The sequence below is a fragment of the Alligator mississippiensis genome, chromosome 1 (assembly GCF_030867095.1).
Source record: "Alligator mississippiensis isolate rAllMis1 chromosome 1, rAllMis1, whole genome shotgun sequence".
Lineage (NCBI taxonomy): Eukaryota > Metazoa > Chordata > Crocodylia > Alligatoridae > Alligator > Alligator mississippiensis.
Window position 1 is genome coordinate 230,628,615 of NC_081824.1, and position 15,081 is coordinate 230,643,695.

At 47.6% G+C, this 15,081-nt stretch overlaps 1 long non-coding RNA gene across 1 annotated transcript in view; it reads left to right on the forward strand.

The window, feature by feature from the left end:
* The first annotated feature begins 5,248 nt into the window (after nt 1-5,248).
* LOC109284001 (uncharacterized) overlaps nt 5,249-15,081 on the forward strand; it is a 28,419-nt gene continuing 18,586 nt past the window's right edge. The window contains exon 1 of the long non-coding RNA XR_002091306.2: nt 5,249-5,400. This is a non-coding gene — a long non-coding RNA (uncharacterized LOC109284001). The remainder of the gene's footprint in view (nt 5,401-15,081) is intronic.

Here is a 15,081-nt window from a genome sequence, read left to right on the forward strand (position 1 = left end):
CTATTTGAGTTGGTCTAATAAGAGATGTTGGATTTACCCAAAGCACCTTGTCTGCCTATGTCCTTAGATCAACAGGGCTACAACATACACCACCTCTCTCCAAGCAGCCAGCCACACAGATCACATTTTTTCTGTCACCAAATACTGTCAGCATTTGGAAACAAGGGCTATTATGTGCGGGTTTGTATAGCACCTAACACTATAGGGATCAGCTGGGTAGTAGCATGTAGACACTTCTGCAATACAAATATGTAGTAATAAGGGCAAGAGTTAATTTTTTGTAGTGGAATACTTTGGGCAGGGAATTTGCCCCCAAACATTCAACAGTTTTCTGCTCCTCCAGTTGCAAGTAAGTGCTAACTTTTCAGTGTTTAAGGCTTTCCATTAGGCTAATGACCATATGTCTGGCTCATTTAGGTCATGAGTACAGAGCTGCAAAGCACTGCACCTCTCCCTTCCTTATGCTGCTACTAGTTTCTAGAAAGCGGCCTGCAGCCAACGGAGGGAAACTGATCCAAGGGTAAAGATGCTGCACAGTCTTGTCACCCAGAAGTCTGGTCATATGATTCTTCTCCTGAAATAGGGTTCAGGCTCTTATTATAGATGGATGTAAAAGGACAATTACAATGGTGGCCAGCTCTCCGTTAAGGTCTTTGGGTGTTCCTAGGGTACAAATAGTTATAGCAACCATAATATTAAATCATTAACATCACCTCCTGAAAAACCCTGAATTTATTTATTTCAGCTCCCACTCCAGGCATGGCCAACTCCCTTCTACCCAGTTTGTAAAATCTGAAGCTGTCACAGCCAAAGACTGTAGTTACCTGATAGTTTGGTAACACAAGAAGCCTTTGAAGTATAAATATTTTAAATGCAGCTTCTGAAATAATCTCCATAATTACTCAAAGGTTAGATTTGCCTTTGCATTCCAGTAATACTATTGGGACTGATGTGATTTGGAAGCTGAGGCTACCCTCATTTCAGACAGGGATTGTCTAATGCTATCATTGTCAAAGCAGTCTGGATGGGGAGAGGGAATTTTCCTTATTAGGAGCAGGAGATGTACTCTGTGTATATGTAACACCCCAAGCAGCCATTCCCAGTTCAGTCCCAGCCATATGCTTACTTTGCTCTGAAACAAGCATGGTTTGCTACATATGACACTGCCTTATAAGATATCTCTGGAGGACACTAACCACGGCATAGGGTACAGATACACAAACAATTAATTGCAAGGAATACTGGAGTGTGAATCCACTTTGCTTACCACATAGCAACCCAGCTAAAAACTGTGGGGGGAGGTCTGAGCCCCTTCCTTGCCCCTCCTTTATACAGACAAGCCTATGAACTTCACTTCATCAACCTCCTAGATACCAAAACTCATGGACTTAATATAGACATTGGATTTATGGCACACTATAACCTTGCATGACTCCCCAGGTACCTCTCTACTTTTACCTGCTACATCCCCCTCCCCACCACCCTCCCAGCCTGTCTCTCACCCCCTGATGCCTCAATTTACATCTTCACTGACTGCCTGTCTTGCATGTATACCAGCCTCTGGCTTCTTTACTATTTATTCCACCCAGGAAAAGCACACACCAACTACAGAGGCTTCCTCAGCCTGACGAAGGGCTTTTAAACCTGAAAGCTTGCTAAGATATATTTCTCCAACTATTTAGTTGGGCTAATAAAAGATATCATACTGACCCAAAGAACCTTGTCTGCCTTGTGTGTGTTAAGGCAGAGTGGGGTGAATGCAGCAGGGATGGTATCCTGTAACAGGGGGCCTTCCTGGTGCCAGTTATATCTTGCTCTGCCCCCCTTTTTCTGGGCCAACCACCCACCCCTCTTTCACTTGCCCTGCCTTGATGGAAAACTGATTCAAATGTTACCCAGGCAGGAGGCTGCCCATTTAGGCCTCTGATGTCTAGGTGTGACATCCATTCTGCAGCTCTGTACTTTCCCTACACTGTGGCCCATACCTTGCAGATTGCATCTTTCACTCCCTCCAGCTGTGGTTCCCTCTCTGGGACCTTTGGCTCCCCCTTAGGCCCTGGCCCTGCCTTCAGGCCAGTCAGAATCCCGAGCCTTTTGCTCTGGGCATTCCTCACGGTGGGTCCCTGGCCCTTTGACCCCACCTTTGGGTCCTGGTCCCAGCACAGACCAGTCGAGGGTACCTCAGGTTAGATCTGAGCTGCCTGCCTGTTCTCACCTTCACAACTCTACTGCAACCAGTAAGCCTCAGGCCTCTCAAATTTGCAGTCCTGGCATTTCCTGAGGATGTCATGCCACCAGCAGTCCCAACAGGCCTCCCTACCCTGGCAGGGTGCAGTTTTAGGTCATGCTCAGGACCTGGGGTCTCCTCCTTCCCCATAGCCCCAGTCCATACCTACTATTTTTTCCTGGCATGGGAGCTCAGCAGGGACATGTTCTTCCTCTGCTGGCTGGTGAGAAATTAAACTGCCACTTCCAACTCTGAGAGTGGGGCATTAAATGATTCTGAAAGCAAATTCAAAAAGCAAATAGGTGCGGCGTGAGGAGGATGGCACTGACTTCATCTGCATGTGGAGCTTGGGGAGCCCTAGCAGTGGGAGGTTCACCTTCAGCAACACCAGTTACTCCACTAAACCAGGATCCAAGGAGGTGCGGTGGGGTCTCACAACATCCTCAGCAATGCTGAACACCCTCTCGCTTGGAACACTGGTCAGTGGACAGGACAGGTGTTTGTGGGCAACAGTGGCCAGATCCTGCCGCACCTGGCTGTGGGTTGCCCAATAGGCCAAGGGGTTGCAGTGCAGTGGCTCCATGTCCTCAGCAAGATAGGTTGCCACTGAGGCCTCTGCGCTACCTGCTGGCTGGTGGGGCCTTGTGCCTCTGGACCCCAACATTGAAGCCATGCCCTTGGCCCACATTGGCAGCAGCTGTGGTGGAAGAGATTGGCTGGTGGTTGGAGTGCTGGGACGGGAAAGTGGATCCCCCTTTTCCACATTCCCCAGCCTCTGCTCTTCTGCCTCCCTGACTCTGTTCACCAGCATCTCCGTCCAGTGATCAAGGGTTTTGCTGCTGCAGATGTTCCCCTTCACCCTTGGGTCACACATGCCTGCCAGCACATGAACCATACTGGACCGCAATGGATCCAGCCATTTTTTGATGCCCTCCTTCAGACACTTCACCAGTGCCTATACCTCTGGTAACAGCAGTTTGCCCCAACCAGGAACATTGATGCCCTGGAACTTGTCCATTTGGTTCTCAAACTCCTTCACTGTGAGGGATCACCTAGATAAGGAATGTATCACCAGCACAGAGGCTCTCAGTGGCCTTGAGGAATGGCTTGAGGACCACCAAGATCTGAAAGATGGTATCCCATTCCATTTTGTTAAGGGGGCTGCTGATCCCAATCTCCCCAAGCAAGGCCATCTCATGGATGGCCTCCTGTTGCACAAGCAGCCTTTCAAGCATCAGGTATGTAGAGTTCCACCGAGTCTCCACATCCTGCATGATTTTGTGCTGCAGGATGCTCAGCTCTACCTGTTTGTCCTGCAGTATCTTGCCTGCCTTGATGCTTCAGTGGAAGTAGCTCACCATCTTTCTGCATTTTGAAATGAGCTGGCTGGTAGTGGTAGTGGTGGCGCCGTCACTAGGAGCCCTGTCCCCCTCCAAGGCGTCCCTGACAATGAGGTGGAACTTTTGTGCCACACAGCAGATGCCAACAAAGTTGGCATCACGCACCACCTTGACCATATTGGCCCCATTGTCTGTGACCATGAACCCATGGGTGAGCTTGCCCTGCCCAACGAGCCACCCCTGCACCATGCAGTTCACAGCCAGCATGATTTCCCTTGCCATGTGGGATGCATCCATCATCTCCACTTGAAGGAGAGCCCACTAACACTCTGACTGATCGCACCAGTGTCCTGTGAAGGCATGATCTCCACCCCAGCTGCTTCAGATGTCTGAGGTGAAGTGCAAAGCTACCTGTGGCCCTGCCTTCTGCAGCTCTTCCCTCAAGTACTCCCTACATGCTTCATATAGTGAGGACACCGCCGTCCTGATAAAGGTGGTGCATGCGGGCACTTGGTTGGATGGGGCCACAAGCACCATGAGCTGCCTGAACCCTGGACGCTCAACAAAGGACAAGGGCCCGCCATCCAGAGCAAGCATCTCCCCAATGCTCCGGGTGACTTCACTCGCCTTGGGAACATGCTCCCCTTTGTCTCTGCCTTTTCCCCACTGGTCCAGGGTGGCCTGCCTCTGCTTCTTGGGGATGGGGGCTTTGGAGCAAGAGGGGAACTTCTTTTTGGGTATGCTCCCACTGCTGCCAGGCTGAGGAAGAAGGGCAAGGGGGCGCTGCCTCCTGAGATGCAGCAGCATCGCCATGGTGGCAAAGTTTTTCACCTCCTTGCCCCAGCTGATCTGCTTTTGGCAGTGCTGGCAGGTAGGATACCTGGGATCATCTGCCACCTCAAAATGATCCCACACTTCATTACCCACCTCTTTCTGGGTTGAGGGTGAGGATCCTGCCTTATCCCCCTCCTCACTAGGCAGGGGCACAACAATAGGAGGAGCTGAGCCACTTGCCCCCACAACCTCCTCCAAAGTGCCTTCCAAAAGAGACCTGCCTCTAGGGGAACTTTGAGGGGTATGGAGCACAAACTCAGACTCCCCCTCCTTCCCCAGAATTTCCTTAGTTATGGCACTCAGTTCCTCTGCTACCAGACCCAGTTCCTCCTCTGGCACTGGAAGGCTCGTGTTGGGAACTGAAACTGGGGTGGAGACTGTCATGCTGGTGCTGGTGGTTATTACTGTTGTTAGTGGAGGTGGTGCAGATGCAGACACTACTCCCACCTCCTTGCTCCCACTCCCAGCAGAAGACTCATGGCTACCAGGAAAGAGGGTGCACCTATGGTTGGGGGTGGGGGATGGAAACTTGCAGCTCTCCCTCTGCCCCCTCTCCCTACCCTGCCAGAAGACCTGTCACCTGCCTTTCCAGCATGCTTCATAATGTTTGGTGTGCTGCAAAATGTGTATGTGTCTGTAATATATCTTGTGCTTCCCTGCACAGTGATGACACACTGTCAGGGAAAACACAGAAGAAAGTGTAACAGGGAACCTGAGCCCTGTTACTAGGAAGCATGGCAGCTCCTTTAAGAACAGAACTTTCAGGGCACACCAGGCCAGCAGAGCTGGAGTTAAAAGCTGAGCCTGGCTGGCTGGTCAGGTGATTGGGGTGTCAGGTGACCAGAAGAGAGCTCAGGCCAGAGCTATATAAACCCTGGTCTGAGCTGGTCAAGGGTGGCTGGCTGAGAGGGTGGACTCCTGAGAACTCTCAGAGAAGCTGTGGCAGCTCTTTAAGGGAGAGCAGCAGATGGTGGGATGCAAAGACAGAGCCACAGAACTGTAAGCAGGCAGATTTCCTTCTTTACCTTTATTTTGTTACAGGCCAGGGTCTTACTGTTTGTGTTTCATTTGTAAACTGGTGGTTTGTGGATGAGGCAGTAGGGGAGGTGGAGGCCTCATTAGCACCCATGGGGCACAGCCACAGAGGGGCTGGAGAGCCCAGTGCCAGAGGGGCACAGCAGACAAGGGTCAGGGGCCCAGTTGGGGGCTAGGGCCCTAAAGCCAGACCTGACACAGTAGGTCTGGGCTAAAGGGCCTAGCCATATATAAAAAGGGGACAAGGCCAGGTAGGTCAAAGCCCCAAAAGAGAGTCTGGGAAAATTGTATAGGGCCACAAGCCCAGAGCATACTAAGGGGCTGGAGCCTCAGAGCCTGGCCCTATCTAGTGGGTCTAGACTGGTGGGCCTAGCTAGAGAGAAAGGGAAGGAGCCAAGTAGGCTGAAGCCCCAACAGGGACATACAGCTAACACCTGAGAGGTATGGTGCATGTTAAGGGTAGGTTGAAGTGTGCAATTAGCCTTTAAGGAAAAAGCTCCTCATGTTGGTGAGTGAGAGCGTACGTCTCACCTGGGAAGCCCTGGGGCAGCCTCCTCTTCAAGAACAAAGGAACATCAAGTCATGGCAGGTGAGTGAAGGAGAGTCTGTTCCCAGAGGAAAACTGAGATACCAAGGGACTTTGAGGTGTCTTTGTAGGCTATAAAATGCCACTGAAGACGCCATCCTGTTACAGAGAGATTAGCTACCAAGAGCCTAGATAGCAAGCCAGAGCCTTTCAGACGCTGCTGGTCCAAGAGAGACGGTTCACAAAAGGCACAGACCACTTTACACACAGCCTTATATGTTGTTTCTATGTCTCTTCCCCCAGAGTACTGTGACTGAAAGGGAGCTCAGGGAAAGATCACTGTCACTGACCAGCAACAGATGTCAATATCAGAGCAATCTTTCCCCACCTCTTCCCCCTCCCTCTTCTCAGTTTGTTTCCTGCAAGCCTGCCTTCCGAATCTCTGAATCTTTCCTAATCTTTTCTGAATCGATTCAGATGCTTCTGATTCAATTTGGACCTTTTAATGGGTCTCCCGATTCTATTTGGATTCAGAGATTTGGCCACCAAATCAGGCTGAATCTCCTCCAAATCGAATTGGCTACTGAAGCTTCGCACAGCCCTACTGATTATAAATGTTTTATTTTTGCACCTTGCCCCCCCTGGAAAATTTTGACCTTTTGAGAGAAAGGAAGGAGAACTACTGGGTTTGGATGTAATTGTTTGCAAATGTTGCCCATAATTTTTGAGGGAAGCATACACTTTGTGGAAAACCTATTTCTGTCTCAACTGATCTAAATGTAAAAATTTCTATCAGTCTGGGTAGTCGTGCTTGGGAAGCATGTATGGATCCTTATTTTACCAGTACATGTGGGAAAGTGAGGATCAGAGAGAAGCTAAGTGACTTACCCAGCATCATACAGGGAGTCTGTGGCAAAGCAGAGAACTGTTAGGCAGGGTGGTCCCTTTGGGCTGGTGAAAAACCAATGCAGAGTAATCATTAAGCAGATTGGCTTTTTCCTGGGTGTTGGTAGTCAGCTGCCCCTAATGGTTTAGTAGGGGTCTAATGTTGCCTTATTTTTCTTTTGACTCCCCATATATCTGAAGAAGGACTTTTTAGGGCCATATCTGAAGATGGATGCTGAAGAAGGGTGTGGGGGGAGGGGGCAGTGCCTTAATTAGAGTGCCTCCAAGAGCTGCTGTAATTAAAGTGCAGCAATTGCCATGCTCTAGCAGACTCGATTAAGCTCCATTAATTGAGTCTGCTCCAACACGCTGGAATTCCAGTGCATGGGAGCAGACTGCATGCTCATGTATAGCACCTGCTGTTTTTAACTCAGAGGCCACAGTCAAGATGGAGCCTGCACTGACTGATTAGGAGCAAGACTCGGCCATTTAAAATATGCCCCAAAGAATAAACCCTTTGGGTCAGGTTTCACTTTGAACTGTCACTATTATACATGGGGGGGTGGCATTGGCCTTAAAAATAAATCACAGGTTTCTAACAGTGAGGACCAGTCTTTACTGAAACAAGTTACCAAAGGCTGTGGTGAATTTTCCATTATTCAGTCTTTACATTGAAACTGAATATCTTTCTGAAAGCTACTCTGTAGCTCAGCCTGTGCTCAATGGAGGAATTAGCAGGTGGAGTTCTGTGGCTTATTCTTCTGTCACCACAGCTATGGGGAGAATATCTATTAATTGCTCGCTAAGCCTGGAGAAGTAAATCATGGAGTTGTGGGGTAGGTGGCTACAACCTGGAATATAAGGTTTGTCATACCTGGCCTGGTAGTCTTCTCCAGCTAATAATAGCTAATGCCTGCTCCAAAAGTTTCCACAATGCATCTTATTGACCAGTTCAGTCCCCAGCAGGAAAAGAGGCAATTTGTTTCACTCCTCCAGATTTACATCCTTCAGCACTCAGTGTTAGAACTGGAAAGCAGATGGGCACGCCTAGTAGTTAGGTCAAGGATCCAAAACCTGAGTCCAGAGGCAGAAGCCAGAACAGAGTTCTCAGCCTGTGGTGAGGAACAAGCCAAGGTCAAGGAGGCAGAAATGAATCTAGGGTTAGGAAGTCACAGATCACACTCCGAGTAGAAACGGGATGGCCAGAGCCAGGCATAGAGACTCACAGTCAAAAACAAGCCAAGTGGGGGGGAGAACAGACACTACTAAAAGAAGCACAGGGAGAGGAAAGCCAAGCTAAAGCGAGGACCAGAGTAAAAAAGCAAGGTGCTGAGATAAGAGCAGTCTGCATGCTTGCCAGGAGATTTGCTGTACAGTCAGCTCACCCCTGCCAGCCCAGCTGGTTCTAAGGCTGTGTATAAGTCCTAGTCAGCAGCACAGCAGACCGGGGACTGCCAGACAAACAGCCCATTCCCACCTGGAGTGATGATGATTCATTACAGATAAGAGCACAGGCGCTTGCTAGGCCTGACATTTCCAACGGCTAAGGCTTGCTTTGTTTTACAGGTCTCTCTACAAAACTGGAGTGCCACCTATAGTGATCACACTGTTCTCCCAGGGCCTGGCCATGCCCCCCTTAACCCAGTCCTGTGGAAGGGAAGGGAGAGCTGTGCCACCTGGCTTCTAGCCTGAGCCACTGTAGGCATGTGCCTGCATTTCTGGGGTGTCTGCAGTTACAAAGTGATTCAATCTATGCAAGTTAGTGTAACCTGGCTAGGCTGAATCAATTTAGGCTCAGGCTTTTTGAATGTTTGTCCCTAGCCTAGGAGTGATCACTCTTTTTACACACTTTCCCATTCTACATTCTTCCCTTCACTTACTGGTACCCACTACCTCCCTCCTACCAACACTATGTTGTGGTAACCTTCATCTGGATAAAAGGCCTGAGCCCAACTCCCTCTCAGCAAACCATAATCTTCCCTGATAGTCCAAGGAGTTCTGCCAATAATTAACCTAGTTAGTTGTCTCACCAATACTTCTCCAGTTAATCCAAAGATCACTGGAGGTCCACAGCCTTCCCTGGGCTGATGATGACTGCAACATTCCCACCCCTAATATCCTATGCTCCAGATGTGAATGCCACTCCATACCATATTCCATGAAGTAACTATGAAAATGCATGGTGAAAGCTTCTAGTGAAGAACAATGAGAGACTCTGCTTATTTTGCTGTTCATCCCAACTTTAGTGTAGCAATAATAATTATGCAAGCAAACAAGCTGTGAAGTAACCTGAACTTTGAATAGTAATAATTTGCATTAAAATATGATCTCCCTTTTTCCAGTCTCCATTATGAAGAACTTTGCTGTATGACAAAAGAAATTCTCAGCCTTTGTGGTTCTTCCCATTGTCAGTCCCACTCTACATCAGAGTTTAACGTGGTCTTTGAGAATCATCACCAGCTTCTGGCCTAACATGATATTTCCTTTCACCTTCAACCTGCCAACAAACAATGCCCTTTGAGGCTTGATCTTCCCCAGAACTAGGTCCATGAAGTCATGGTCAGACAGGATGAAGATTGAGTCTGCAGGACTGCGTGAAGCACCTCTATAGATCTCTCCAGAGCCAGTCTTTAAGTCAAGAGTCCACTGCACCACTACCTTTCCATTGCTAGTGATGTCCCACTGAAATATTGCATTCACTTTTGTTTCCAACTGACTTCCAACTTGCTTGATGCTGTGACCAATTTCCTCAAATATAAGGTCACTCTTAAGGCCAGTGGCTTTCGCTGAAGGTTTAGGAGAAGCTGATCTCAGAGCCACATAGGAGCTGGAGTCAGCAGCTTCTTTTGTTTCTTTGATCTTGCTCTGAACGCATATTTTCTTTCCTTCCTTCCACATCTTTGTAGAAAATCTATAGGTTGCAATTTGGAAGCCAATACACTATTGAATCTTTAAACAAGTGCTACAGTATTAATTAGTGGGCAGATAAATTGGATAATGTCACTGTGTTTCCTCTGTAAACTGTGCCTACTGCTTCGGCATTAAAGGTACAATTTCAATTTTTAAAATGTAGTGGGAATCATTGTTGAGTGGTTGTATTGTGACATCAAAGATAACCCAACCAGTCAACATCAAGTTATTCATTTGCATATCATAATGATATTGGTTTAAAAAAAAAAATTGGCTGTGTTATAGTTTGACATTTCATTATAATGTCACATTTCATGCTTTTGCTTCATAGCCTTGATTAGTTCAGAACCACTTCATAGGACTGAGGGTTTTTTGCTGTTGGATACAAATAGGATTCTTGTTACAAGCTTAAGACAGGCATGTTTGTAACTATTGAGTTTTATGTTATACACATCTTATATCACAAGTTATATATAACAGCAGCTGCAAGCACCCAGTCCAAGTGTCTGTGATGTTGTTCTCTTATTAAAGTGTGTGTGTGTGTGTGTGTGTAGCATCTTTTGAGAAGCATGCAAAAGACCTTTATGGTGCACCCCAAAACTTTTCTCTACCTAGAATTATTTTATTTGGACAGCAGCAAAAACAAGCAAATCAAGTTAAACAGAAAATGGTCAGCACAGTGAGGGTTCTTTGCCTACCAACTGCATCTGCTCCCCGCTTCCTGCTGCAGCCCAGACTCCAAACAACTCCAACAGCTGCCACAATCTGACAAGTCTTTTGAACTCGGACAGTCCAGAATAATCCAAATCTTAAAAGGAGGCTAATCCCACAAAGACACCACTTAAAGCTCCATGCGTCACAAACTTCCTGTTTCTCTGTGTTGTAGTTTATGCATTTGCTGGAGACATAAATTAAGCATTTTAAAATCAGTAATAACTATTCATAAAATGACTTTAATACTGTCCTGCAGATGTGTTCTTTCAAGAGCATGAAAAATATTTTTAAGATCTTTATAGGTCTCCTGCCACCATCCTGTTTGAACCTCTGTATGGTAGGAAAGTACTATGATCCCACTGCTACAGATGCATATCTCAGGAATAGGGGGATTGGCCCCTGGTCACACACAAGCAGATTTAAAATGAACAGAAGGAAGTTCTTTGACACCGGATGTTATGGAGGCTGATAATTCAGATGGGTCCAAAAGAGGATTAGAGAAATTCGTGAAGGAAAGATCCATTACTGGGAATTAAACATGATAGAGGTGCTGCCCCTATATGAGGAAACCCTAGACCACTGAATGCTGGAAGCTGTAGGGAGAGGACAGGGGACAGATCAGTCTGGATAGGCCTTGCATATCTAGGATGTATTTAATGCCACTGTGAGGTACAGGGCACTGGCCTAGATGAAACTGTGGTCTGATCCTGTCTGACACTGACATTTTTATGTCATCTTTTGTAGACCTTGGAAATATACTTGCCTGTCAAGTCCCAGGTGAGAGTCCTGGTCACTAAGCCAGCCTGACTTGGACAGCTCACCACTCCTACCAGATCTAGCGACTCACATAGTCCTGCCCTCAACACATGCTATATGTGGCAGCTATTTTGATTCCCATGAGAAGCAGCTAGTTTTAAGAAGTTTAGAAGTTTCACTTTTGCCTCCAGGAGCCTCTCAGACTTGTATAAAAAACTCTCTCAACAAGCTGGGTAAAAAACCAGGAACAGTAACACTGGATTGTCTGGATGTGACACAATGGGCAGTTCCAGCTGCTGTCTCAGTCACGTGTTGTCATGACCCAGTGTTTATGCTGCGGGCCTCTGGTGAGGCTCTTGCAGAGGAGCTTTCCGCTATCAAGCCAAAATTTGATTTAGCTGAAGTCCCCTCTCGTTCCAGCCTCATGTTTTCAAGCTAGGACAGATCCTTGGCTGTACTCCCAGGGCAAACCTCCTGTGAAAAGCTGCTTCAGTGTTCAAGGCTTCATGCCCAAGCACTGCTGTAGTTTAATTACACTTCATAATAGCCCACCGGTCAACATATGGAAGAGGGTGGTTCTTCTGATTCAGAAACCTGCCAGAAATACCTCTAGTGGCAAGGGTCTTTCTCCAGGCATTACTCATTTACATCATCATTGAGAAGGGTTAGAGGCAAGTCATTTCTGATTTTGATTTGGGATCATTCCAGTCTAATTGAATTATAGCTCACCGTACTGTGTCCAAGGCTGACACAGAGACCTAGGTTCTATTCCTGGCTCTGCCACCAACCTGCTGAGGGACTTGGAGCAGGCCACAGCCCTTCCATGCATCTCAATTTCCCCAGCCATAGAATGGATACAAAGATACTGGCTTTTGTTTTAAAGGGCTTTTAGATTTGCTGATGAAAAGTGCTCTAAAAATGGTAGATGTTACTACAGTTGTTGGTTTTGAGTAAACACCAACACAATGTGACAAGGAATGGTGCCCATTAATGGTATACCCAAACAACATACCAAACAACCTATTTTCTTTGCCTGTGGCTTTTGTTATCCAGGCTAGAGCCTATATATACACTCATGTCAAGAAGTATTGCTATTTATAAATGATATGTGGTTCCTCTTCCTTCTCCTGCATCATCTCTCCCATTTGGCTCATTCTTGTAAGCTTTGGCAGGAAAGTAAAAGAACTTGACATTTCTGACATCACAATCCTCAGAAACAGGGTTAGCAGAACTCTACTGTGCCATGTATCAATGAATTGGCTTGGGTGGACTGGATAAATGTGGGAGCCCAAGCCAGGCTGATGCTAAGGGCTCCTTCCACTGTTCTGTATGTCAGAAATGGAACTACTGATGAAAGAAGAAAGGTAGGAGAGGAGGTGACCCGGGAGGAAGGAATCATATTTTCCAGCCCTGAGATTGTATCTCAAGGGTCATCTGGTCCTGCACTGTCCAACTGGCAGCCCATAGGCTGCACATGGCCCTTAAGCAGTTAACTTGCGGCCTCAGGGTTGTCCAAATGGGAGTCCTTAGGTCATACTTGTCTCTCTCTCTGCTGTGCAGCAGGGCAGGGACTGGGAGTCCACCTGTACTTGTAAAGGAGGGAGGCCATAGGGTCCTGGCAGGGAGAGGGAGATGCATGCCATCACAACTGTAACCCATACAGTGGGAAGGGACCCTAGAGGCAAGGGCTGTATCTGCAATGTGCAGCCTGCACAGTATGTGGCTGTGGGGCTGCATGCAGGTACAACATGTAGCTCCCAGCTATGCCAAAGTTAGACAGCCATGACCTAATCCAACCCCCTTCAGGATGTGCTATTTCTGAACCATCCCAGACAGATGCTTGACCAGCTTTTTCTTGAAAACCTTCCAAAAAAAGAGATTCCATCATTTTCCTAGGCAGCTTGCTCTACTGTCCTACTTACTGTTCTTGCCATCAGGAAGTTTGCTCTGAGATTTCATCTAAATTTGTTTTGGAGAAGTTCAGGGTGAGACCTGCTGGGCAAGATCCTTAATGCAGAAGAGATGCGAGTGTTGAAAGAAGATGGCTCACAGGTGTGTCAGCAGAACATGGCTGGATTGCCCAGGACTCCTTCAATCCTGGGCCAGCAGAAGTATTCCAGGAACACAAAGGAAGTTCTTGATCAGTGGTGCTCAACCTTTTGGCCCTGTGGGCCAGATGAATAATGTAGGGCCCATGTGCAGGCTGGATTAGGCCCTGGGGCCTGACACTGCCCCCTCCTTGCTCCATGTGCCAGGACTGGGTTCTGGGAGCCTGGATCCACCCCTTTTCACCTCCACATGCCAGGATTTGGTCCTGGGGGGGGTCAGCACTGCCCTCTTCTGGACCTGCCAGCTGGAATTTGGTGCTGGATCCAACCAACATGTAGGACTAGGGCTCCACATGGAGTGTTTCCAGTAGGGGAGCAGTGGCACCACTGCCAAATTTCCAGACCTGTGGAGAGCCTCACAAACCAAATAACATGGGCTGGAACTGGCCCATGGGCCAGGGGTTGAGCACCCCTGTTCTAGACTGTTTTTGCTTGGTTTCCTCACTTGACCTGAGCAAGGGCATCAGAATCTAACTTTTCGTTAGCCCATGTCAATTTGCTACCTATGCAACAGTAAACTGAATACTTCTGTACCCACCACAGAGGACCATCAGATAGTGATGTGGTTGTTGCTAGTACCAAGGAAGATGTTGCTGATTCACTTCATGTTTCAGATTTCTATTGTTTGGAAACCAAAGAGCACCAAAATGGATACTAGCTATTTTGTCTTTAGCTCATCTCTGCTTGCAAAGCAGCACCAAATCACCTACTCTAGCTGGCTATCCTGAATACTGCCATTTAGCCATGGCATTTAAAGATGTCTCTGGAAGCCTTTGCAGCCAGCACTGAGCTCTTTGCTGCACTTGCTATGCTGCTAGCTATAGACAAAGTCTGTTGTTCAGTACTAGCCCCATTAGGTCTTCAGAACATACAGTTCCTGCAGTGTAGACATAGCCTAAATCCCTTTTGTGCTGCCTGATCCAGGTCAATATGGCTAAGACTGAGGCCCTGTGTGTACAAAGAGCCCATGGGCCAGCACAGGCAATATGGAGTTTCCCTGACACAGAGACAGTGGTAACCCTGACCTCTGAGTACTGGTCAAGATTCTTCCGTTCCTTTTACTGTTCAAAGGATTGTCCAATTCTTAGGTGACACAGTTTGTGTGATTTGCTGCAGGCATCACCATAAGTAGGAGGGAAAATCTCCTGCAAGGTTCCTGATGAGAACACTACTGGTGCTGGGAAGTGGACAAAAGACTAGAAAGGAGTAATGTTGTTCATGGATCCAGAGGTGAAATCAGGAAGGCCAAATTACAATTGGAGTTGCAGCTAGCAAGAGACATGAAAGGTAGCAAGCAAGGTTTCTACAAGTATGTTAGCAACAAGAGGAAGACCAGGGAAAGTGTGGGTCCCTGAATGGGGGAGGCAGCCTAGTGACAGATGATGAGGAAAATAGATTCATAGATGTTAGGGTCAGAAGGGACCTCAATAGATCATCGAGTCCAACCCCCTGCATAGGCAGGAAAGAGAGCTGGGTTTAGATGACCCTAGCTAGATGCCTATCTAACCTTCTCTTGAAGACCCCCAGGGTAGGGGAGAGCACCACCTCCCTTGGGAGCCCATTCCAGACCTTGGCCACTCTAACTGTAAAGAAGTTCTTCCTAATGTCCAATCTAAATCTGCTCTCTGCTAGCTTGTGGCCATTATTTCTTGTAACCCTCGGGGGCGCCTTGGTGAATAAAACCTCACCAATTCCCTTCTGTGCCCCCATGATGAACTTATAGGCAGCCACAAAGTCGCCTCTCAA